Source organism: Pan troglodytes, chromosome 1 (assembly GCF_028858775.2).
Source record: "Pan troglodytes isolate AG18354 chromosome 1, NHGRI_mPanTro3-v2.0_pri, whole genome shotgun sequence".
NCBI classification, from domain to species: Eukaryota; Metazoa; Chordata; class Mammalia; order Primates; family Hominidae; genus Pan; species Pan troglodytes.
The window spans coordinates 63,660,951-63,686,014 of record NC_072398.2 but is presented as its reverse complement, the minus strand read 5'-3'; the positions used below and the strand labels follow the sequence as shown (position 1 = coordinate 63,686,014).

Here is a 25,064-nt window from a genome sequence, read left to right as displayed (position 1 = left end):
GGTGTCTTTCTTGATCCACCCTTCAGGCCCCAGGTGTCCCTGTACTCTTTCCCTCCCATCCAAACCTGCTCTCAGAGAAAAGTCTCTAATTCAGGAAGCCTTCAGTTGTTGCACAACCAAGGTGTGGCCTGGCTGGTTTCCACACAGCAGAGGTACTCTGTTCTGGGAATTTAGATGGGGAAAGATTCTTAAAAGTTTCTTCTTACAAATATTTTCAAAATTAAGTCTTAATATTTTAAAAAGAAGCAATTAACAAGCAAACAAGAAGTCCCCAAATCCTCAAATGTTTACTCCATGAAATTTCCTCGGACCACTCCCCTGAGCTGTCAACCTTCTCTCTTTTTGTTGCCAGAGCTTTTTGTGTATACAGCTTTTGATATACATTATCATGTAATGACAGGGATATGTTCGGGAGATGCATCATTAGGCAATTTTGTTGTTGTGAGAACATCATAGAGTGTTCTTACACTCTATGGTAAGGACACTCTCTGGTGGAATTTGTGTGTCTAACCATAGAAAAGATTACAGTCTTATGGGACCACTGATGTATATGCAGTCCATTGTTGACCAAAACGTTGTGTGGCATGTGACCATACCTTTTTTCAAGTTCTCATCATATTTCATGCATTTATTCATTTATTTATTTATTCGAAATGGAGTTTCACTCTTGTTGCCCAGGCTGGAGTGCAATGGCACAATCTTGGCTCACTGCAACCTCCGCCTCCTGGGTTCAAGCAATTTTCCTGTCTCAGTCTCCCAAGTAGCTGGGATTACAGGCGCCCACCACCATGCCCAGCTAATTTTTGTATTTTTTTTAGTAGAGATGGGGTTTTACCATGTTGGCCAGGCTGGTCCTAAACTTCTGACCTCAGGTAATCCACCTGCTTCAGCCTCCCAACTTGCTGGGATTACAGGCGTGAGCCACCATGCCCGGCGCAATTAATTATTGATAGCTCTGTCTGTTTTGAGACAGGGACTTCCCTTTATTCATGTTTGGTATATTTTTACTTGGGTAGATGCTCAATAAACTAAAAAAGGGAAAAAAGAATCTAAAACCATTAATGCTAAGGTGCAAGCCTGGCCAACATGGTGAAACCCCCTCTCTACTAAAAATACAAAAACTTAGACAGGTGTGGTGGTGCGTGCCTTGAGATATTGCAATTTCCCCAGATAACCTAAATCTACCACAATAGGAGGGAGTTTGAGTGAATAATGGCATATCTTTATACAAAGAATTTCTAATAAGGGAAATGCATATGTTATAGTAATAAGTAGAAACAGCTGATTGAGTTTAACATAATATGTAATAATGCATAGAAAGAAGGTCTAGAAGGAAATAAACTAAACTGTTGAAATCATGATTTCTAATTGTGAGCGTTATGAATGATTTTTATTTTCACCTCCTTAATTTTCTGTATTGTTCAAAGTTTCTAGAATGAACATGTATTCATATATAACACATAAGAAAATTTGGTTTCCCCCTCAAACAGTATCTCTCAGAAAAGGAGTTGCGTTTGAGTTCTTCCAAAGTCCTTTGCACTATGGTGTGGTCGCCGACTTTTCTTGAAACACAAAGTGCTAGGTGGGTGGGGAGGACACATTAGCTTGAATTGACCCTAACAAATCATAAACTTTTAGATAATTATGTTTGTTTGCTTAAAAAAAAAGGACCATGGAGGGAGGAGGAAGAAAAGGAAAAAAAATTAAAAATAAAAATAAAGGACCAGAAAGCATTAACATAAGTTTAATGAATCCTTTATTTGGGAACAGGCCTCCAAATTAATTTGCAAGTTCTAGATGTCATTGTAAACCAGCTTTCTGAAGGTCCCTTTACCAAGCAATGCTATAAGTGATTACATTGTGACAACCATAAATATACATTTGTAGGATGAATAGAACAAAAAATTATTTTAGTGTTTTGTAAATAGTACTTGTGGCTTGGGATAAAAATGGCAATGGCAGCATCATGGTTTAAAATAAAACAAATTAGATGGAAGAGAAGATTATGTCTGGAAAACTATCAGATGCCTAAAAACATGTCTCATGAAATGGAAGACACTTGTCACTAGACACACAGATGGCAACTTTAAATCAGACACCTTCATGGGATGGAAAAGTGGAAGAATATTTCTAAATTGAATTATTTTATACAATGTGACTTTAAATATGTATACTTAATTAAATTAATAAATTAAACATTGAAATTAGATACATAACTATTTCATCTATCTTCCTAAAGGCTTATATTTGAGTTGGTCCACATTATTAAAAAAATTTTTTTCTCTTTGGGAAAGTAACCTTATGTTAGTGTTACTTTTTATTCCTGTATGATTTTATAACAAGAGCAAAATCAAAAGCACAAACTTGCTATGCCTTCCAGGGAATCTTAAAATTTAATAGGCATTATGCTTTTATGTAAGCCATTAAACTGTAATGATGAAATCCCAGGCATCAGCTAGTGGATGGGGAAGGTATTTAGGGAGACAGTCTGTTCTCCGTGCCCTTAGAATCACTAACTTAGACAAGGCCATCTGCTTAGCCCTGAGTGAGGCTGGCTTTGTCGGGGAAGATTCCATCCAGGAACATTTCTTGGAGAAGTGACTTTGGAGCTCAATTTGCAAGTAGGAAGTGGACATATTAGAAAAGAAGGAATAAAAAGACATGTGAGTGACCTACTGCTGCTTTACAAACCACCCCAAAGCTTAAAAGCTTAAAACCATAGTCATTTATTCGTTACCATTCTTTGGCTTGGCAATTTGGGCAGAGCACAGCTAGGATGGCTCATTTCTACTCTGTATCTGTTTGTAGTTGTTGATGGGTTGGCCCATCATAGATGGCCTCTGTCCGCCTGGGACCTGGGAAGAGAGTCCTGTAATGGCTGGATGGCTGGGTCTCTTTCTCCATGTGGTACCTCTCATCCTTAACAAAGGACTTGTTCACAGACAGCATTATTCAAAGAAGGCGAAAGTGGAAGCTACAGGGCCTCTGGAAGCCAAACCTTGGTAGTCATATGATGTTGCTTCTGCCATATCCTATTGCTCAAAACAAGTCACAAAATCAGCCCAGATCCCAGGGAGTGGGGAAACAGATTCTGCCTTTTGATGGGAAGAGCTTTAAATAATTCGTGGTCAGATTTATCTCAACATAGGGCATTTCCAATGGGGAGAACAACTTCTGGAAGGGAATAGAGGTAGGAATACATGAAAGTTGTAGTAGGAATTTTAGAGTCTAGCCTGATTTAAATAGAGGAGGCTTGTTGATGAGCAGCTTGAAATGAAACTGGGTATGCAGCCTAAGAGGCCCAAACACTGTAAACTTGGGACCAGGACTTTGAAGTAAGGGTTAGCAAAGCTCATTTTGGTCCCAGATCACAGCCTCAGAGTTCCTTTTAATTCATCTTCTGTATTGTACTGTATTGTATTGTATTGTATTGTATTGTAATTGTATTGTATTATTTATTGAGACGGAGTCTCACTCTGTTGCCCAGGCTGGAGTGCAGTGGTGCGATCTCGGCTAACTGCAACTTTTGCCTCCTGGGTTCAAGTGATTCTCCTGCCTCAGCCTCTCATGTAGCTGAGATTACAGGCATGCACCACCATGCCTAGCTAATTTTTTGTAGTTTTAGTAGAGACGGGGTCTCACCATGTTGCCAGCCTGGTCTCAAACTCCTGATCTCAGGTGATCTGCCTGCCTCGGCTTCCCAAAGTGCTGGGATTACAGGTGTGAGCCACGGCACCCCGCCTGTTTTTATTTTTTAAACAATTTTTGCTTTGACATCTTGGAAGACTCTGTTTCAGTAAAGTATACCATATCCAGGAATGGATTTTATCAATGCCTTTGTGGACTTTCAGAAGACAGAAGAGCACAGAGGCAGGAAAGGACAGTGGTTACGTGCCTGAACTCTGGAGCCAGACAGACCTTGGTTCAAATCCTGTCTTCGCCACTATAAAGCCACATAACATTTGGCAAGTCACATAACCTCTTTAAGCTTTGGTTTTCTCCAATGTAACATGGGACTAAAATTATACCTACTTCACAGGAATGGTTGTGAGGATAGATAGTACACTTAGAGATTTGTAAGCATTGAACATATAAGTAAGTGCTCAGTTAGTGTCACCTGTGATTATTACCTTTGGATTTTCCTTTTTCATCTGTAAAATGGGTTACTGCTGCTGGAATTCCTGGGTCTTATTCTTAAAATGGCTAATGAAATTCTACATCAAGGAATTTGAAAAGATTAAGGACTATGTCCCCTTTTGTTCTTATTGTTCCCTTAGTGTTCTTATGATCTGTATACAAAAAAGTCTGTTCCAAAGCTAATTGCTACTCTCTACTGAGAGAAGACCAACCTCACAGCAAGTTGCAGTGTTGATGTGTTAAAGAAAAAATACATTTATTATCTAATTGAATATATTATATAAGATGAATTAGGATGCTGGAATGTGCTTAGTTTTAAGCATGCACCTTTTCCCTATTTAACAAATATTTTGAAATCTCCCACTGTGTTATATGCCCTATGCCAGGTATTAGAGATATAATGATAAATGAAATCAACATTGTTGCTCTCAAGAGCTGCTTTTAATACTCTGCATTAAATAAGGTCTCAGTAAAAATATACATGATTTTTCACCCCAGGGAATATTCATGAATAGATCACTTAAGTTTTTGTTCTCAATCCTGGGCCATTGTTCATATTAACTTAATGGAAGTAATTTGATATGTTTTGGGGAATAATCACAATTATTTTATAGACAATTCTAGAGCCAATCCTAAGTCTGGTCCACCTGTCTGGCAAGTAAAGTGAAAACTCTATTGTGGTGGTGTAGAGCTTCCCTAAGTCCCTCACCTGGGGAAAAAGCCTTTTCCAAGGCTATTTACACCTCTCATAGTTTTGATAGCACAAAAACATCAAGTAAGGAAGACTTTTAACCATAGGTACATTCTTTAAAAAAATTAATATACAATAATCCACATAAAACCAATGCCTCACACACCATGTTAATTGGAACTGACATCCTCTTTTGTAGTCAGGGTTTTCACATCTCTACAAAATAAATAACTATTTACTCAATAAATAGAAAGCTTATAAGGGGGCCCAGTTTAGGTATGAGGAGACCGCAAACTTAAGCTAAGTGATAATGAAACATAAACCATTTGGTAGACTATGGAACTAGGTTCAGGAGAAACACATGCTGTGTTCCGGCTTCAGTTCTGTTGCAGGCAAGTGGCTGATACCTGACTGAGGATGCATCTTGGCCCCAGAGTGGAGGTCACGACCAGACCAAAGTGCTCTCCATCTTCATTATTCCATTCAGAGCGTCTGGACAATGCCAAGGAAGCTCCTGGCCTCTTTGCTGTCTCCAGCTATGCTAACTTCCTAAGGTTCTACTCAGAAGCATACATTTTCTCTTCCTCTCCCCTGCTCTCAATTTTCCTCTGTAACTCTCCCTTTAACCATTTCCCAAAAAAATCAATGAAGCAGTCATGTTGTCTTATGTTATATGTGTTAATTACAATCCCTAAAGAAGGAAACAAAAAGTATTGACACATAACTCATTTTGGGGCAGAAAAAAAGCAATGTTGTTTTTTTTTTTTCCGGGTATAGTGAACAGGGTAGCATCTAATCTACTGTCAATTAACTATAAACATGCTCATTCCAGCACTTTAAAACAGAATCCCTCCAGAAAACAGAAATACATTTTTAATGGAGCCACCTGTGCCTCAAGGCCCCTGAGAACTTTAACAAGGATCAGCCCATGAAAATAGTTGCCATAAGCATGTATAATAAATTAAACATGAATTTTAAATTATTCATTACCTTCCTGAGGGATTGTGATGCTGTAGGGATAATGAAAATGCAATGTTAATAAGCAATCAGTTGTAATTTTAAAAAGGAGGTGAAAAAGAAGGGTCCATCTACATTTCACTTTTGCTGAAGAATGAGTTAAAAGGACAGCTTTAAATTAGCACTAATTAATGTAAACTTGCAACGAAAGCTATTACTTTATTTTATTTTATGATTTTTATTTTTTATTTTTTGAGACAGAGTCTCACTCTGTTGCCCAGGCTGGAGTGCACTGGTGTGATCATGGCTCACTGCAACCTCAACCTCCTGGGCTCAAGGAGTTCTCCTGCCTCAGTCTCCCAGATAGCTGGGACCATAAGCACGCACCACCATGTCCAGCTAATTTTTTTATTTTTGGTAGAGATCGGGTCCATCTACATTGACCAGGCTGGTCTTGAAGTTTTGATCATCATGCCTCAGGCTTTCAAACTGTTGGGATTACAGGGATAAGCTACCATGCCCAGCCTACTTTATTTTATATTTCACTGAAATGTTATTCGTCTATATTGTCACAAATTTAATCATAAAACAGAGCTAGGAGAGAAAAATAATGATAGATACTATTTATGAGTTACTTTGATTGCACTTTTCATAAATTATCCTCACTTCAAATAGGAGGCAACCAAGTGTAGACAGGTGAACTTGCCCTTGGTCATAGGGCTAGGATTTGAACAATAGTCTGTGAGGCTAAAGCTTATGTTTTTCTCACTACATTGCTCTAGTCAAACCATATTGCCTCCTGAGGGTAGAATGATGAAGAGAAGTAGCTAAGCACTCTGTAGTCAATGTTGCTGGTTTAAATACTGGCTCTTATTCTTACTAGCTGTGTGACCTTGGATAACTAATCTAACTTCTCTCTGCTTCAATTTCTTCCTATATAAAATAGAGATAATGTGAGAATTAAATGGGACAAAGTATACACAGCAATTAAACCAATGCTTGCTATACAGCAAGTGTTCAATATGTGGTACAATTTTTGTTACTACTATTATTGTTATTACTACTGAAAGTAAACAAAAATAAAAAAGAGTGGCTTGGCTGCTTTAAATGAGAAACAGCCCTAAAGTAATGCCAGATGCTCTTGCTGGGTCTGGGAGAACAGCAGATTACTCACTCTGTTGAGTTGTCAAGCCTGGGTGATCCCTGCCTGCCGCACTCACAGTCTGCTGTTTACAGTCCCGAATGCATCCAGTGGAATGGTCCTCCCCATCTGCAGCATCTGGTGCAATGTAGGAGACCCTTCAGCTTCCTCTGGACTGTTTTTCTTTTCTGTTTATGTCCATCTTCCTTGATCAAACTCCAGAAGGCATATCCCCAATAGGTTTCTCCATTATGGAGGACCTCTTCCATATTTTATGTGCTAGGATTGTGATATTCTGTTATGGCAGCCCTAGCAGATGAATAATACAGGTAGAATGGTCCTCAGGTGGTCTGAAGCAGGAGATACGGCACTTATGGTGCTCTCTGATGAAGCCTGAGTCAATGGAGGAGCCCACAGCTGCCGGGTCACTTGGTTTCAGGTTTGTGAGAGTCAGCTGAGGGACAAGAGCTCTGGGAACTTTGAAGGCACCCTCTCGAGAAAGCGTTTTCTGTCTTAAATATTTTCCTCCACAGGTCTGAAATTGTATCAGTAGAAATTCATATGGGGGTCTTGATGCCTTCTTTAGTTTTCAGCAATCTCATGATAGAATGAGAATGTACCTGGTCACCAGGACACTGTTGATAGGCTGAGAATGTGGGGTGTGGTTTCTGGAAAAGGACTGCAGGGAAGCGGCAGTGAAGGACAGATGGGCCAGATCTTTAGGTTCTCTCCCTTCCAGCTTTGCCCAGGACCAGCCTGGATGAGCTTCTCATGGGGCTTACAGAAAGAAGGGTGTTTTGGTTCTTCCTTGAAGGTATTAATACTTACTTCTCTGAATGTGAGGCTCTGGGCTGGGGGCACAAGGCTACAGTGATTGCTTCATTGTTTGGTGGTGGAGTCTTTGAGATCCTTCTTTTGACCTTTCAGGCTCTACAACATTTTGATCAGAAGTTTTTGCTTTTTGTGTAAGGGATGTGGTGCAATTGGGGAAGGTGCTATTGGGGTTTTTAGTGTAAGGGATGTGGTGCAATTGGGGAAGGTGCTATTGGGGTTTTTAGTATAAGGGATGTGGTGCAATTGGGGAAGGTGCTATTGGGGTTTTTAGTGTAAGGGATGTGGTGCAATTGGGGAAGGAAGTGTGGAGAACAAACAAAGGAAAGCACACTGGCCGGCCATACATAATTCAGTAAAACAACACACTTCTGTCCCTGCTACTACTAAAGTACTTAAGCTCCCCAACCTTTTTTCTTTTACCTTATCTCTTTTTTGGGCCTCTAGAAGGAAAATATCCCTCTTTTTTTCTTACTACTGACTCCAGTGTGTTTATAACTTTGGTATTTTTGTTTGTCATTGTTTTGGCTTAAATGTGAATGTAAAGGAGAGTTCAACAGCAGTAAATAAAGTGCTGAGTAGCCTGTAGAAATGCTTTTGTATTTGAAGTCAGATTAAATTTGTCCTCCAGTAAGATTTCTGTCACTGCCCTCTCTCCTCTGCCTTCCTTCCACTGGATTCCTTCCCCTAGCATGGCAGGCTATCTCCACACTCTCAGGGTGCTAGCAGCTTCTTGGATTTACTCTTGACTTTTCATGAGATTGTTGGAGACTGAAAACAAAAAAAAGCCTTTAAGATCCTAAAACAAATTATAACTAAGGATATAATTTCAGACCACTGGGACACATATGGTGAGGAAGGGGACCCTCCCAATGTTTCCAATAGGTCAGTCTATAATCAACAAGAGTTCTGCACAGGAATGAAACAGAGGATGCTGAGATGGAGAAGAATCAGCATGATTGTATACGAATGAGTGGCAATAGAGATAGCTTCCTCAAAAGGAAGAAATATGCATCACACTCTGTTCTGGGTCAAATAGAATGTTACAAATTATAGGAAAGAAATGATCTAGGTAATTATTTTTATACCATTTCACTTAAAACCCTTCATTTTCTTTGAATGGTAGTCATTTGTTTTCTTTCTAGGTGGGGTGATGGAATAACCATCTGCCAATGTATGGCCCCAATGTGTAGGGAGTGGTCACACACCAGGGTGTGAAAAATGCGTATTTTTCTCAGTGTGTGGGCTCATGGATGAGAGAGAAATAGCCACTGACAACGTGGGGGAAAAGAAATACCTTGACTAAATTATATGGCATTCTTTATGATGTTGCAGTTCTTTTAAAATAACCTCAAAACTTTCCTAAAAGAAACTGAATGTATATCTGTGAAGGCTAATTAAGAATGTGAATAAACACAAAAATGACAATTTTGAAGAAAATCTTTTTGGAATCTGTACCATACTTCTTTTAGTCTCTGGCCCAAATGACAAAGATGAACTCTGTTAATACATTATGTGGGTCTATCTATTGGCAGTCAACTTGTTGGAGAGGCTGCCTGACTTGGACATAAATAATAATAGAATTGCATAAATAAGAGAATTTGCACTCTTTACATAGGAGTGCAAAGCCAAGTCTATCTTTAGGGGGATTCTAGCTAAGTAGAGTCCATTCCATATTTTTATTTAGATAATTTCCTATGTAGCTCGTCTTGGACACCATCATCAAATAAATCAGTACAGAGTAGATTGTATTTTCTCTAGAGAAACAATGTTAGAATGGAACTTTGAAACAAGTAAGTCATTGTTATGGCCAATAGTATGTTATAAAAGCAAACAAGTAGCATCCAAATAAGTAAATGTATTTTCTAAATCTTAATAAATTACATATATATAGATATATAAATATACCATATGTGGACTGTGGAAAGGATATAGATCTAAAGATACATATCAGCTGTATCTTACCAAAAATGTATTTGTTAACTAGAATTAAGCATTTTATTAAGAACTGAATTTGTTGTCCAGAAATGTAGAAAGTCCCGTTGGATGTCTTGGATCTCTTAAAAAATAACTCCAAGCAATTTTCTGCAGAAAATGACTTTTCCCCCTGTTTAATATACTCCCTGTAGCAAGCAAAAGCATTTAGATCATTTCACTGACCTCAGCACTACCCTACAGTGATACTCAGAACATGCTTGTTGTTAGGAAGATTGGTAGCAGTGTTTTGTCTACCAAAAGGGTTTATTTTAATGACATGTTACAAGATGAGTAAATGTTCATAGTACACAAAATGTGCAAATAAACAGAAGGAAGAAAAGTAATATTTCATAATTTTACATCTTCAGAGATAATTACTGGTTTTTAACATGTATGTTTCCATTTAACCCTGTAGCAACAAGTAGTTTATCTCATCGAGTATTTGTAGCATCATTTAAAATGGATGACTATTATTTCTATATAGCATACTTTATTTAACCAACCTCTGTTTCTGGACATTTCAGTTGCTTCTGTTGTTTTTGCCATTATGCCTGTAGCACCCACACCTGTGGCTTCATGGGGAGTTTGCTTCATTTAGGTACAGGGTTACAGATGGCTCTGCTGATAGCAGTTGGACTTGGGCTGCTGAGGTACCCTGGAGTTTAGATGAGAAGGAAAATCCCTCCAGCACTTTGAGAAGTACACCTTGGGGTCCATTTTGCCTGAAAGGAGGGAAGACTTGAAGGTTGATGGCAAGGAGTTTTCGGAAGTCAAGTGGGTGATGCTCTTTGAGTGGGCCCCAGGGCATGTTCCTCATGAGTGAAGACCAAAGAGCTTCTGCTGCAGAGGAGACTCAGGGGAAAGGTACACATGTTGAGCTGTCCTGTGGATGTCACTCAGCCTCCTCTGTGGCCACCCCAGTGCTTGCTCAGTGTTCTGTGAACACGGTAGGAGTCAGGGCTAGAGGCTGTGCATGTCTTCAACAACAAAATTTCCCCTTACAATGGCTGACCTGGTCATTGGCCCCACTGAACGCCAAATTTGCTGAGCAATGTCCAGTCTTGAACATTTCACATGGTACCACATACCAAATGAGGGGCAGATGGGTTAGCCACCTTTTTGGACCCCTTCTGACCAAGCAGCACCAACAATGGAATGCTGAACTGCTAGGATCCATACCACCTGTTGGAAACAACAGTAGGACTCAGTGAATGAGGGGGTCTGGCTCTCTAGAGGGAGTTATCTGTTACTCCAGAGAGCCATTCACAAAGAACTAGAGCACTGTGAAGAATCCATGGTGGGTTCCAATATTGTTTCTAGGTCTTTTGCACTAAGTGAACTGGTGAAAACTCTTGACTGGTAGGACTAAGGGAAGAGTGTTCACCATCATCTCCTGTGACTCTCCAGTCTGTCCACCTGAGTAGGAAAACCGTGTCTTGCTTTAGACCCTGGGTAACTAATTGTAGAGATGCCTCAGCCTATGCCTATGCTCTTCCTCAAAGAATGAGCTTGAAGGCTGAGAACAAGTTGGTTCCTATGGAAGGCTTTGCTTTTTTTTCCAATAAGCCCTGCATGATGCTGGCTCACTTGCACAATATTGAACTGTTCATCCAGGGAGTAGGTACAGATTCTGTGGCTTAATTTTTTTTTAAATTTTGGTAAATATATATATAACATAAAATTTATTATTTTAGCGATTTTTAAGTGTAGAGCTCTGTGGCATGAAACTGTGGGCTTCTTGCCTCTAAACTTAAGTCCATGCCTCTTCTCTACTGAAACTCCAATCTCTCCAGTGGAAGGATCATATTTCCTCCATGCGAAGATGCCATTAATTGTATAACAAAGCATATTCATAGCAATATTTTATTAAAAAAGACATTCTTGGCAAGTTTGTTTGGATGTCAGTTATAAGCCACACTCCTATTTCAGAAGTGAAAATTATGCATCATAGAATGGAGGAAATATGTGGCTTCTTTCTGTTCCATGGCAATGGCAGGAGTTTCAAAAACTGTTTCTGAGGGGAGAGTCACTTTCTGCATGGTGTACATGATGATCAAGCTGGAATCCTACACTTGGCTGGGCAGTCATAGGAGCACCACGATACTATCCAGGCAACCCCATTAGCCATCTTCCGGCTGAGGGGAGTCAAGTACTCTACCGTCTAATCTTCATTGCCTTGGTGGCTTCACATGCCTTATTCCCTTTCCATATGGTGTTGACAGAAACTGCAGAATGTGTAGACAAAGGGTAGCATAGGTGTGAGGCTGCATGAAATGAATGTTGATATTTTGAAACGAGAAAGATGGGTTCTTCCTATTAGGTGAAATTCACATTAAAGAGAAGAGCACAGGCAAGCTTGGAACTGAAAGGGAGAAGTCAGCCTGAGAGTAGGGTAGGGGAAGAGTGAAGAGCGGAGGGCCAGCTCTGTCGCCTGGCTTGGTTATGGTGGAAAAGACTGCATTTGGCAGAACACATCATCAATGACGGATTTTTCATTTTTATTTAAACTTTGGCTTATAGAAGCGATTTCCTTTTTCTTCCTCACTGGTTTCCAGCCCTGAGCCTCTACCCAGCTATCAGCAGGAGGGAGTCCCCGCACAAATGCCTGGTATTGGTGATAGATCTGTGTTAATTGTATCCATACTGTCCTACCCAGTCTTTCTTGTAATTATGGGCAAGAAATTCTAAGACAGATGGTTAGCTTTCTCCATGTGCTGTGTGACAATGGAAATGAGCAAAGCTCATGAACTGACAGGAGGCCTGAGAGGGGGCTATTGTCTCATTAGCACTCAGTTCTATCTGATTGGGTTGATGCTGCAAAGGTAATTTAATGTGTCAGAGCAAACATGTGGCAAGACCAGTACCTATGAGAGAAGCATTGCATTTTTAAAAGTCTGAAGTATGAAAGAGATTTTTTAAGTGTCTAGAAGTCAGGAAAAACTTTAGTCTCTTACACTAGATAGCACCTTGGTGACTTTACTCTCAGCTTAAGGTGCATAGACAAATTTAAACAGGACTCTCCATGTTTCCTGGAACCTAAAATTCACCAGGAAGTAATGAGCATTTACAGACAAATAATGCTTCAAGAGACCTGTGAGATAAAATACATGTTTGGATTTATGGAAAATAACAAAATATCACAACACTCTCAGAAAAAAAATTGTATTGAAGACTTAATAACCACAGAAAGAAAAACAACTAGTATTATTGAGCATCTACAATCTGCTGAAACCTTTATATACATTTCTCACTTTAACCTCAGTACAACCTTGGAGGTAGGCTTGATCTATATTTTGTAGAGTAAAATAATCAGGCTCAGAGTGTTTAAGTAACTGTCAAGGTCTGAAGCCTGGCGAGTTGTGGAACTGATGTCTGACACTTCCCATCACACCAGATACCTACTGCCTTTAGCCACACTGAGATAAAATAGAAGCAACTGAAATTCTCTAGGTTCCATCTAGCCTTGCTGCTCTAACCTCTTTCTCTCTTAAACTCCCACACTGGCCCTTTCCTATGGAATCATATGTTGACTGAACACATACTGCTTTGTGATGGGTTTCTATTTTTTAACCCATATTTGAAACTTTGTTTTTTAATGTTTTGCATGTGTATTGCTTTTCTCTTTAGTGGATGATAAGCCCCATGAGGGCACTGACTTTGATTGTTGTAGTTCCCACACCATTTTGTGAATAACTGATGCTCGATTACTACCTATTGATTTGATTTTAATTAGTGTGAAGGAGATTGTTTCTAAGCTATAGTTGATCTGATATAAAAGTCATAGTCAAGATTGTTTTGAGGTATTTAAGATACTTTTCATGGGACTTCTGATAATTGTTACACCCACAGTGTTAGTAATTCAGAGAGATTGGTGAAGAAATAAATGGATTTTTAAATTTTGAGATTAGCTATATCATTAAGGATTTCAGTGAGATATTTCATTACTTTAGCGCTTTACTGTTAAAAATCCCCATAGATATCCATCAACTTCCTTGTTATGTTTTCGTTTTTCCTTTAATCAGATCACAGTCCACCTCTACCAGGGAAACTTAGTAACTACGGAGACAACCTTATTGCTTATACCTCTGAGCTTTACCTTTCCAAATATTTCAGAAGGCTAAGACTTAACATTTTTTTATGTAGAAATATCCATCCAGGTCAAAAGGTGGCAGGCAAACAAAAGCTAATTTCATTCAGAAGATTCTGTTTTCTCTTGGCCTTGGCGCTTGTTTCCCGCTTGAGTCACTTCCCCCGAGAGGGTAACCCTGGACAGCAGACACGAGAGCCCGTGAGAATTGTCTTAATGAACAACAGAAGACATACACAAACTTTCTTTCAATTTGTGGTAGTCCTTATTTTGCATTGGAAAATATGTGTAATTCACACCACTATATTTCCCATTCTTATGCCAAATGCAATCCTGGAGGAGGCTATTGCTGGCACAAGGTCTGGAGTTTGTACTGCATTAAAGCCAGTAGCTTGTTTTTCCATCTGGGCTAGGCACAGAGTTTGCAAACTTTTTTTCTGAGTTATTCATTCCCTGGTAAATTCCAGTCTTGGGCTGCTGTAGGACATAGGCAAAGCTTTATCCCAAAAGTTGCAAATGGAATATGGCCCTTGTATAAAAGTGTTTTGCTACTGGAAGTACAACTAGTTCCACTGAGGTTTGTGTTGGCCACCTCAGGCTTGTGGGCTCAGTTCAAAGTTTTAGTTTAGTTCTGCAAGGTTTATGACTTGGCTACCTGAGGGACTGGCCCTCACGCTGTTCCTTCCTCCCAGCTGGGAAGATCTGCTAGAGCACTTGGCTAAAACTTTCCAGATATTACTTTGGAATAGTCATGATGATGGCTCAAGTGTTCTTGGAGGATGTTCACATTTGGAACTTCCTTATGTGGTCTGACGTGGCTCCAGCTGTTTTCTTTTCCTGTTAGCGGAGGTGTTTAATTACTCTGCCTTGTTTGTTGCACTAAACTGATTTAATCAAAGACCTCCCTAAGTTTGGAGACTGTATGTTAGTTTCCTGTTGCTGGTGCAACAAATCCCACAATTAAAACAACACAAATTTATTTTCTTACTGTTCAGAACGCCAAATGAATCATAAAAGGCTAAAATCAAGGAAGGTGTCAGCAAGGCTGGATCTTTCTGGAAGCTACCTGGCAGAATCTATTCCTTACCTTGGCCACTTCTGGAGGCCACCAGCAGTCCTTGGCTGCTCGCTGCTTTACTCCAATCTCTGCTTTCATGCTCACACTGCTTTCTCTTCTGCTGTAATCAAATTCCCTCTGCCTCTCTCTTAGGTCCCTGTGATTATACTTAGGGTCCTCCGAGGCAATCCAGTATAATCTTTCCATCTCAGGATCGTTAATCATATCTGCAACATCACTTTTGCCATATAAGGTAACATTTACAAGCTTCAGGGATTGGGATGTGGACATCTTGTGGGACCACTCTTCAGCCTAGTACATAGCTTGATGCATCTGAATTTGAATCCTGGCTCTAGCAATGTTTTATTCTTTCTAAGCCTTAGGTTTATCTAAATGGTGTTAATAATGTTTATCTCTCATTAGGTTGATGTAAGATTTTGATGAGTTAAGTATGTTAAGTGCTACCACCAACCAAGTACCCCCATAGGTGTTCTGTTAACTTTAATTTCCTTTTTGCTCATCTCCTTTGATAATATCTGAAAAATTAAATATTTTAGTTCGAAGGCGGTGGGTCTTTGAACTTTATAAATGGTGTAGCACAAATACAAAATACTAAAAATATGTCCAAAATGATTATCACATAGACAAAATGCTGCTTAATATCCAGTTAAGTTTCCAATGAAGTATGAAACTATAACATAATGCAACAGATAATGTATCATTGTGCTTAAAGTCATGGGTATTATAGTATGAATGTTATTAGAAGCTTATCACCTTAAATAAGGTACTGAAGATTTTCTGCTTTCAACATCTCTGATTTGTTAAAATACATCAGACCACTATATGTGTGGGGCAAAGAGTATGAAAGAGGGGGGCATATCATTCTTTAAGACATTTGTATGGTTTTTAGGTAGGTATAGAATAGATTAAAACAATGATAATTTTTTTAACAAATATTAATTGAGCCTTTTTGATATGTCATACAGTGGCCAAGATTTTGCCAATATAAATATGAAAAGCCATGGTTCCTACCCTTATCTAATGGACAGGCAGAAAATAAATGTGTAATTACTATAAATTAAGATAAGAATAGTAATGGTCTTGGTGGAAGCACAGGGGAAGGGGTGCTTAAGTCTGCTGGGAGAATTGGGTAAGTGGTGTGGAAGGGAAGTGGTGGTTCTTGAGCCAACTCTTCAGGAAGGAGAAAGCCTTTTCCAGGTGAATGTGGGGTAGGGCAACCCAGGCAAAGGAGACTGTACCTGGAAATGAATGAAGTACCAAAATATTGCATTCTCACAGAAACTTGAGTAGCTTAGCATTGCAGGAGCAGACAGGCATAGAAGAAATTTATCTTGAGAAACAACATCCCCAGCATTGAATTCAAGTTGGGTTCAAGTTCATTTTGTATAAAGAACCCCGGATAGAGTGAACAAACATCCTACAGAATGGGAGAAAAGTTTTGCAAACTATGCATCTAACAAAGGTCTAATATCCAGCATCTATAAGGAACTTAAACAAATTTACAAGAGAAAAACAAACCACTAAAAAGTTTGCAAGGGGCATGAACAGACGTTTTACAAAAGAAGACATACATTTGGCCAACACTCATATGGGAAAAAGTTCAACATCACTGATCATTAGAGAAATGCAAATCAAAACCACAATGAGATACCATCTCACACTAGTCAGAATGGCTATTATTAAAAAGTCAAAACATAACAGATGCTGGTGAGGTTGTGGAAAAAAAGGAACACTTATACACTGTTGTTGGGAGTATAAATCAATTCAACTATTGTGGAAGACAGTGTGGCGATTCCTGAAAGAGCTAAAAACAGAAATACCATTCACCCCAGCAATTCCATTACTGGGTATATACCCAATGGAATATAAATTGTTCTATTATGAACACACATGCACATGTATGTTCATTGCAGCACTATTCACAATGGCAAAGACATGGAATCAACCTAAATGCCCATCAATGGTGGGGACAGGATAAAGAAAATGTGCTACATATACACCATGGAATACTATGCAGCCATAAAAAGGAATGAGATCATATCTTTTGCAGGAACAGGGATGGAGCTGGAGGCCATTATCCTCAGCAAACTAATGCAGGAACAGAAAAGCAAATACTGCATATTCCATTTATAAGTGGGAGCTAAATGGTGACAACACATGACACATAAAGGGGAACAAAACACACTGGGGCCTATCGAAGGGTGGAGGGTGGGAGGAGGGAGATGATAAGGAAAAATAACTAATTGGCACTAGGCTTGATACCTGGAGTGATGAAATGATGTGTACAACAAACTCTAATGATGCAAGTTTACCTGTATAACAAACCTGCACATGTACCTGTATAGCAAACTTGCACATGTACCCCTGAACTTAGAAGTTAACAAATAGGGCACGGGGGCTCACGCTTGTAATCCCAGCACTTTGGGAGGCCGAGGTGGGTGGATCAGTTGAGACCAGGAGTTTGAGACCAGCCTGGCCAACATGGTGAAACCACATCTCTACTAAAAATATAAAAATTAGCTGGGCATGGTGGCATGCGCCTGTAATCCCAGCTACTCGGGAGGCTGAGGCAGGAGAATTGGTTGAACCTGGGAGGCAGAGGTTGCAGTGAGCTGAGATCACCCTACTGCACTCCAGCCTGGGCCTCAGAGCAAGACTCCATCTCAATAATAATAATAAAAAAAATTTTAAAAATCTCAGTGATCTTGCCTTTTAAAAAAAGTTAAAAAATAAGTAAATAAATATAAAAATAAAAAGCAGACTAACTTAAAAAAAAAAAAAGAATCTGGGATAGGATAACCTAACGCCCAGTTTATTTACTCAGCAAATGTTCCGTGGGCAGCTACTGTATGTGGGAAGCTCTGGGCATACAAAGCTTGAAGGAGTCAATTCTTGCCCTCAAAGTCCTTAGGGTCTGGTATAAGAGCTTCTGATTAATATCTCCAACTAGAAATGTGAAGAGTTTGCAGTTAAATTGATACTTTTAAGTGGATTGTTTTGTTTGTTTGTTTTGTTTTGTTTTTGTTTTTTACTGAACCTTGGCGAAAGTTGAAACGTGAACATTGGAGTTAAAACAGAACTTAGAACCCATTTATTTTATTACAAATGGCAGTAGAGATGGTTGTCTGCCCACTAAACATTTATACTCCCCTTCTGCAGTGAGGAATAGTTACTGGGCCGTGGCTTTCCAGCCAAGGACTGCATTTCCCAATTCACCTTACGTCAAGACAGGGACGTATGACTAGGTCTCACTAATGGAATCTGACATGCATAACTTGCTGGCTGAGGTGGTTAAAAAAATGGGTACCTTTTCTAGTTTGCCTTCTCTTGCCTTCTAGGTGGACTAAATAAAAAATAAAATGCTCCATGTTTTCAAAGGATGGTGGAGCCACAAGACAAAAGGAACTGGGTCCTTGGGTCACCACATTCAGGAAAGCCGTCAGGCAACTAGAAATACTCTCATTGGATTGATACAGGAGTGAGACATAATATCATATTGTTTTAAGCTACTAAAATTTGGGGGGTTTTGTTTGTTTCAGTACCTTATCTTATCCAAGTTATCACATGAGGAAGATTCCCTTATGCAACATACCATGCTTCCTGGGTTTGGGTCTTTATTGTCTTTATTTGTCAAGTGCTTTTACTTGACAAATGTCATTGGTAGGTACATCTCCCTTTTATTAAGCTAAAATCTGATGAAGTCCTGTTAGTTTTAGCCACTGATCTCTGGAGCAAGACCAGGAAAGAAAATGTGAGTGTGTTTGTGATATGGAGGCTTCTTTTTGTGGTGGAAGAGGCCAATTTCGGAGGCCAAGTCTAGCTCGGAACAGTGTTGCCTGGAAAGGAATTTGAGAAAACGTCACACTGAATACAGTTGTGGTTAGATGCAGAGATGGACTTGAGACAGGCTGTCTAGAAGCTCAAAGTGAGTCTATAAGGGTTGAGTAGACCCTTATGTGATGAATACCAGGAAGACTGAGGTTAACATCTAAACCCAGTAATCATCATGAGGGGTTAGATGTGTCTTTTCATGAGTTGTAGGGAGCTGTTGCTTGAAGGAATCGGAGTAGATGAGACAGGAGCAACAGAAAAAAATCTGCTCCTCTATTTATGTCCTCCATGAGCTTTATCTTCTCCAACCTAAGCAGACCTTTCTTTTTATTTCTTTTTCTAAATTTTTTATTATTATTATTTTTGAGACAGGGTCTCGCGGTATCACCCAGGCTGAAGTACAGTGGCATAATCATAGCTCACAGCAGCCTCCACTTCCTGGGCTCAGGCAATCCTCCCACCTCAGCTTCCGGAGTAGCTGGGACTACAGGTGTGCACCACCGTGCTTGGCTAATTTTTTTATTTATTGTAGAGATGGAGTCTCACTACTTTGCCTAGGTGTGTCTCAAACTCCTGGCCCCAAGCAGTCCTCCCATCTCGGCCTCCCAAAGTACTGGGATTACAGGCATGAGCTTCTGTACTCAGCCAGCAAACCTTTCTCTTGTTTTTTGTTTTTTTGTTTTAGTTTATAGACATCATAAAATTCTTTGTATTTTCTTCTGGATTCATGTTAGGTTGTATAGAATTAAATATAGCACTTCATATATGGCCAGTCTAGTATAGAGCTCAGTGAGATGATTATTCTAACATCTGAATATTATGTGCTTTGAAATAAAAGAGACTGGGGCTGACTTCTGCCACTTACAAACTGGGTGATTTTGGGTAAAATACTTCTCTGAGCCTCAATTTCTACACTTAGAAGAGAAAAAATTATGCTGAATCATATGGCGATTGCTGTGTAACAAAGCACCCTAAAATGTAATGATTTAAAAAGACATCTGTATATTACTTCCCAAGAGACTATGGGAGAGTTGGTTGATCTTGGCTGGACTCTTTTTTTTTTTTGGAGACAGCATCTCACTCTATTGCCCAGGCTGGAGTACAGTGGTGTGATCATGGCTCACTGCAGCCTCAACCTCCTGGGCTCAGGAGATCCTCCTGGATAGGTAGTATGTACCACCACACCCAATTAAGTTTTTGTAATTTTGGTAGAGACAGGGTTTCACCATGTTGGCCAGGCTGGTCTCAAATTCCTGGGCTCAAGCGATCTGTCCCCCTCAGACTCCCAAAGTTCTGGGATTACAGGTGTGAGCCACTGTGCCCAACCTGGACTTATGTATCTAAAGTCAGTAGGTTGGTGGGGGCTGGTCTGGTCTAGGATGACCTCAGCTGTCATGACTTAAGTGGTTTCTCATCTCCTCACAGGCTACTCTGGGCTTGTTTCTATGGAGATGAGCAGGGTTCCAAGAAAGGGAGGGTGGAAGCATAGGCGGCTTTGTGAGACTCATGCTCAGAAGTGGCACAACATCACTTTGGTTGCATTTTTTTTGGCCAAAGCAAATCTAGCCTAGATTGAAAAGGTGAAGATTTCATCTCTTGATGGGGGTGGAGTAGTTAAAAAATCATGTTATAATGGATGTGAATAGAGGGAGGCCATTGAAGCCGATAATGCATTTAATCTACCACAATTACCTACTTCCAAGAATTTTAATGAAAAATAAATATTATGTATAAATGATCTGATACACAGTAGGCAATCAATAAACCTAGTTTTTTCTTCCATTGCTCTCTCTTACTTCTTCTCTATTAATGAAGTCTGAAAATTTATTAATTAGTTTTCTTAGCTACTACATTATTATTATTTTGGACCTGAAATAAATCCAAATTTTTTTAATATAAATCTGTCTCTCTCATTCTATATTTATATAACATGTTATATTTTCTGTAAATTTAAGATTTAAAATTTGCTTTGTAAAATTTATTAAGTGCATAATCATGGCCCATATACTGTGAAGATGTTGTTCATGATAGTGTGGTGGTTAGGGGCACCCTCTCTGAAAACAGGCTGCCTGGGCTTTAATCCCGGCTGTGCCCTTCGCTAGCCCTCTGACCTTGGTCAAGTTACCTAACCTGCCCTCTGTAGAAAGGAAGTTATAATAGGGTTTTGTCATCTCCTATCTCCTATGACTGTTGTGAGAATGAAGTAATTTAATATTTCTGAAGCCTCTAATATTTCTGAAGCAGTGTCTGGCATGTAGGAAACTCTATGTGAGCAGTTGTTAAATATATAAGTGTTTGAATCTCCTGAGTGTTTCAATTGTTCAGCAAATTTATAATCCACTTACGTTTACTTTCACCATCTTCTGCAATGAATATTATGAGAAACTCCACATGCTTTGCAGAAATCTATTTACATGGTGTCTGGCGTTTTTGATCAACATAGCAGTCACTTAATAAAGGCAGTGAAGTTAGTTTGAAATCACTTTATGAACAGTAAAATATTTGTTATTAATATTATTATAATAATGTTACAGCTGTTTTAGAATTTATATACTAGATTTTCTGGTTTTCACTGGAAAACCCCACATGCAAAAAATTATATTATTATGTAATTATTATTAACTAATGTCCAATTTTCACAAAACATGTTTAAAAATTTTCTCTAGACATTTGTCAGGGAGTAGTCTATATTTTACAGGTTCTCATCTTTCCTCCCCTTCTGTTATTCTTTTTTTTTTGAGACAGAGTCTTACTCTGTTACCCAGGCTGGAGTGCAGTGGTGTGAACATGGCTCACTGTGGCCTCCAGCTCCCTGACTCAAGCCATCCTCTTGCCTCAGCCTCCTAAGGAATAGCTGGGACTACAGCCACACACCACCCCGCCTGGCTAATTTTTAAATTTTTTTGTAGAGATGAGGTCTCACTGTGTTGCCTAGGCTGGTCTTGAACTCCTGAGCTCAAGTGATCCTCCCACCTCGGCTTTCCAAAGTGTTGGGATTACAGGTGTGAACAACTCGCCTGGCCTGTTATTCTTTTTCTCCATGATGTTTTAACTGATTGGGATATTTGGACAATTTATTTCTTTAAAACTAGCTCAAAATTACCATACTTATGCATAATTGAATACATAATTACAATACATTGTAAGAAACAGATAAGTATAAAAAGAAAAGCAAATTAAAAGCAAACACCCAAATTTCTACTGTCCAGAGTAAACTACTATTAATATTGTTTTTTTTCTTCCCCCTCTTCCCTCTCTTCCCTCTCCCTCCCTCCCTCCCTTCCTTCCTTCTCTTCCTTCTCCCTCCCTCCCTCCCTTCCTTCCTTCTCTTCCTTCTGTTTCTTTATGGAAGAATGCTATTCATAGCATTTTATAGCTTGTTTTCACTGAACTAACTATTACCGTATTTCCACAATATCTATTCTACAACAATATTCTATAACACTCTGCCAGTATTCTACAACATCATTTTGATGGCTGTGTACAGCTCTGTTGTATGGATATAACATAATTTAATTAGCAATCCTCTATTTTGGAGCACTAGTTTTCAGTTTTTTATTATTATTACAAATGTAGCATTTTGAACACTTTTATAGGTAAAATTTTGTGCACAACCATGATTATTTCATTGGAATATATTATTTGTTGAGTCTAAAGCATAGAGCACTTTTAACCTTTTAATAAATTTGACAAACTTCAGCCCCCACAGAAATATTGTTTTGTGTGTACTCTTAGTCTTGTCTATTCTGCATTAATAATAATAAAAAAAATCCCCTGCCTTTGTTCTGGAGCATATGCATTAGTGAACTCAATGAGTGTTAGAAATCTATGTCTAATTAAAAAAATGTAGCTGGGCCCACAGGCATTACTTTGTTATAGAAAGGCTTTAATATTTTTATTATCTTAGTTAACAAAACCATTTGTGAGCCATGAGTTCTATCTGTGAAATGGATCATTAGATGGAGATTGGCTTATCATTGAGTTCTAAAGCCCTAGAAATCTTTTTGTCTCTAAAGAGGCAAAAAATAGGCTAATACTCTACTGAATACCTAAGAGACTCAGTGAGCAGTTGTGATATGATGGTATCTACCACTGATTCCTGATGTAAAATTGTTCAAGGGAAGGGAACTAACTCTTGTTAGAAGCCAGGCACTATACCCATGGGGAGAATGTTCACTGGGTGTCTGAAGCCTGGCAGCAGGTGGAACTGCAGCCAGATGGTGGCCCAGCCAGGAGAGTGAGCCAAGGCCTATGCAGTGCATGGAGAAGAACCCTAGCCCCTGCTGCACAGATTTGTGCCCATTGGCCTGGATGGAGTGGTGGGTGCAGCAGTTCCTGGCTAGAATCATCAAATGGTCATAGCAGCTGCCTGAGAAGAAACACTACCATGGTGAACCCTTCACCAAAAGAGAACCATGGTGCCCCATCCACCTGCTGCAGCCTGGCTGAGCACTGGCCATACCTGAAGTGAGAGCATTTGGACTTTTGTACCTGCTGTTCCCTTGGGCCCAATCGCCAGAGGTCAAAGGCTGAACCTGTATGACCTCAATTCTGCTTACTGTACCCAGGGACCCACCCTTAGGACTGGCAGGAAGGAGCTCCAGGCTAAAAAAGAAAAAAAAGAGAGAAACCAGGCACTGTACATACATTTACATCATGAAATCCAAACTACAGGTTTACTGAGGTTATGTATTAGCCTTTTGATTTTCAGAAAGAGAAATTGAAGCTAAGAGATTATTCCATTTGTCCGAAGTCACGTAAGGTCTAAGATGGAGTTGAGATTAAAATATAGGTCTACCTGACTCCAAACGTGTATGCCACCCAAGCTCGTTCCTGCCCTTATCATAGTGCACTATCTGATTGAACCATTAGCTCAAGAGTATTCCTTGAACACAAAGATTAAATAGGAAATGGATACGGTATTTAATAATACATGTCTACCTCTCCTGAGCTCTTAAGGCACTCAAGGTTGGAACACAGCTGTTTTGTGGCCCCTTCCTATGTTCCTAATTTAATGATGGTCAGTAAGACTCAGGAATCTGACTGCTCCAGTACTTCTTTCTTATATAGTCTCCAAATTTCTAATAACATGAATCGGCACCTACTAACCATAAATTTATAGTCCTAGAAACATTGACCTGAACAGATCACCTAATCATATCACTTCTAATTTTTAAAATGCATACCACTCTAATGGGGGAAAAATAGATATTGCCAGAATTCATTGCAAGACAAATTCTTGGATGGGACAGTAATGAGGCAGTGTCTGGTTTTCATTAAAGGTAATAAATAAATAATTCATAACCCAAACAAAAGTAGTATAGACTTTGTCATAAACATTATTACTATCCAATGCACTAATTGCCAGTGGAATATGCTTTGAGGAACGTGAAATGAGACCTTTCTTCCTACCCTATTTTAGTTTAGTTATCACTTGACTCCTTGAGAGCTTCAAATCTAATCTATTTTAAAATGGCTAGAGAAAAAAGTACATTACTCAAATGTGAAAAGTGTTGCAAGAGAAATTCATCCTGAGTTCAATCAGGAAGGGATCACTGTTTTGCTTGTTTCGTTTATGGATAATATAGTTTTATCTCCATAGAAGTTTAAATTTCATGCTCAGGATTAAAGATAGTAAAGTGCCAGCCAAACTGGTATTTTTCGAAAAGTTACATAAGATTTCACATTCAAACCTTAAACACATTATTCCTTTCTTCATTGTATTACTTAATCTGTTTTTCCTTCCTATGGAAGCTAGCTTTTGTTTTGAAATATGACATAGTAATGGACTATTGCAAAGGAAAACAAGAATAAAGAAATATGATTTTTTGGTGTTGTTTGTATGCATAAGTATAAAGTACTTATTATTGTTAAACCAAGCTTTTTGTTTTACCTGTTTGGAAAAATAAATTTCTCTGTGCCACATGGCATTCCCTGCTAGCATTTTATGGGGCCACATAGGAATGAATGGTCAATTATTTTTTGGAAGGTGGTTTGTTGTAGAGGATAAGAATTTCATGCAAACAACGTATATACAGGGTAGCATAAAATGGAATTTAATGTATAAGCAAGGATCTGACAGTGTAAAAAAATCTTGGATGCATAACCAGGAGGTCTGTGTAAACAAGAGGTGGTTGTGGGGACCGCGCTCTGAAAGGAGTTCAATCATTCTGTGACAGGAAGCAGACTTGGGAGAGGAAGAAGGAGGGATTTCACAGCTTCAGAGTGGGGACCATGGAAGTTCAACACAAAGGATGGCTCTGGATAAGTCTGTGTGATGCCCTGTCCTGGGAAAAAACCGCTGCATAGGGAGAAGCGAGTATGTGAATGAGCC

General features: G+C 39.2%; 1 non-coding gene across 1 annotated transcript; it reads left to right on the top strand.

Annotated features, from left to right (window-relative positions):
• Positions 1 to 21,253: 21,253 nt before the first annotated feature.
• Positions 21,254 to 21,315, top strand: LOC112207117 (U7 small nuclear RNA). The gene has a single exon (XR_002941592.1). It is a non-coding gene; the product is annotated as a U7 small nuclear RNA (small nuclear RNA).
• The last annotated feature ends 3,749 nt before the right edge of the window (positions 21,316 to 25,064 follow it).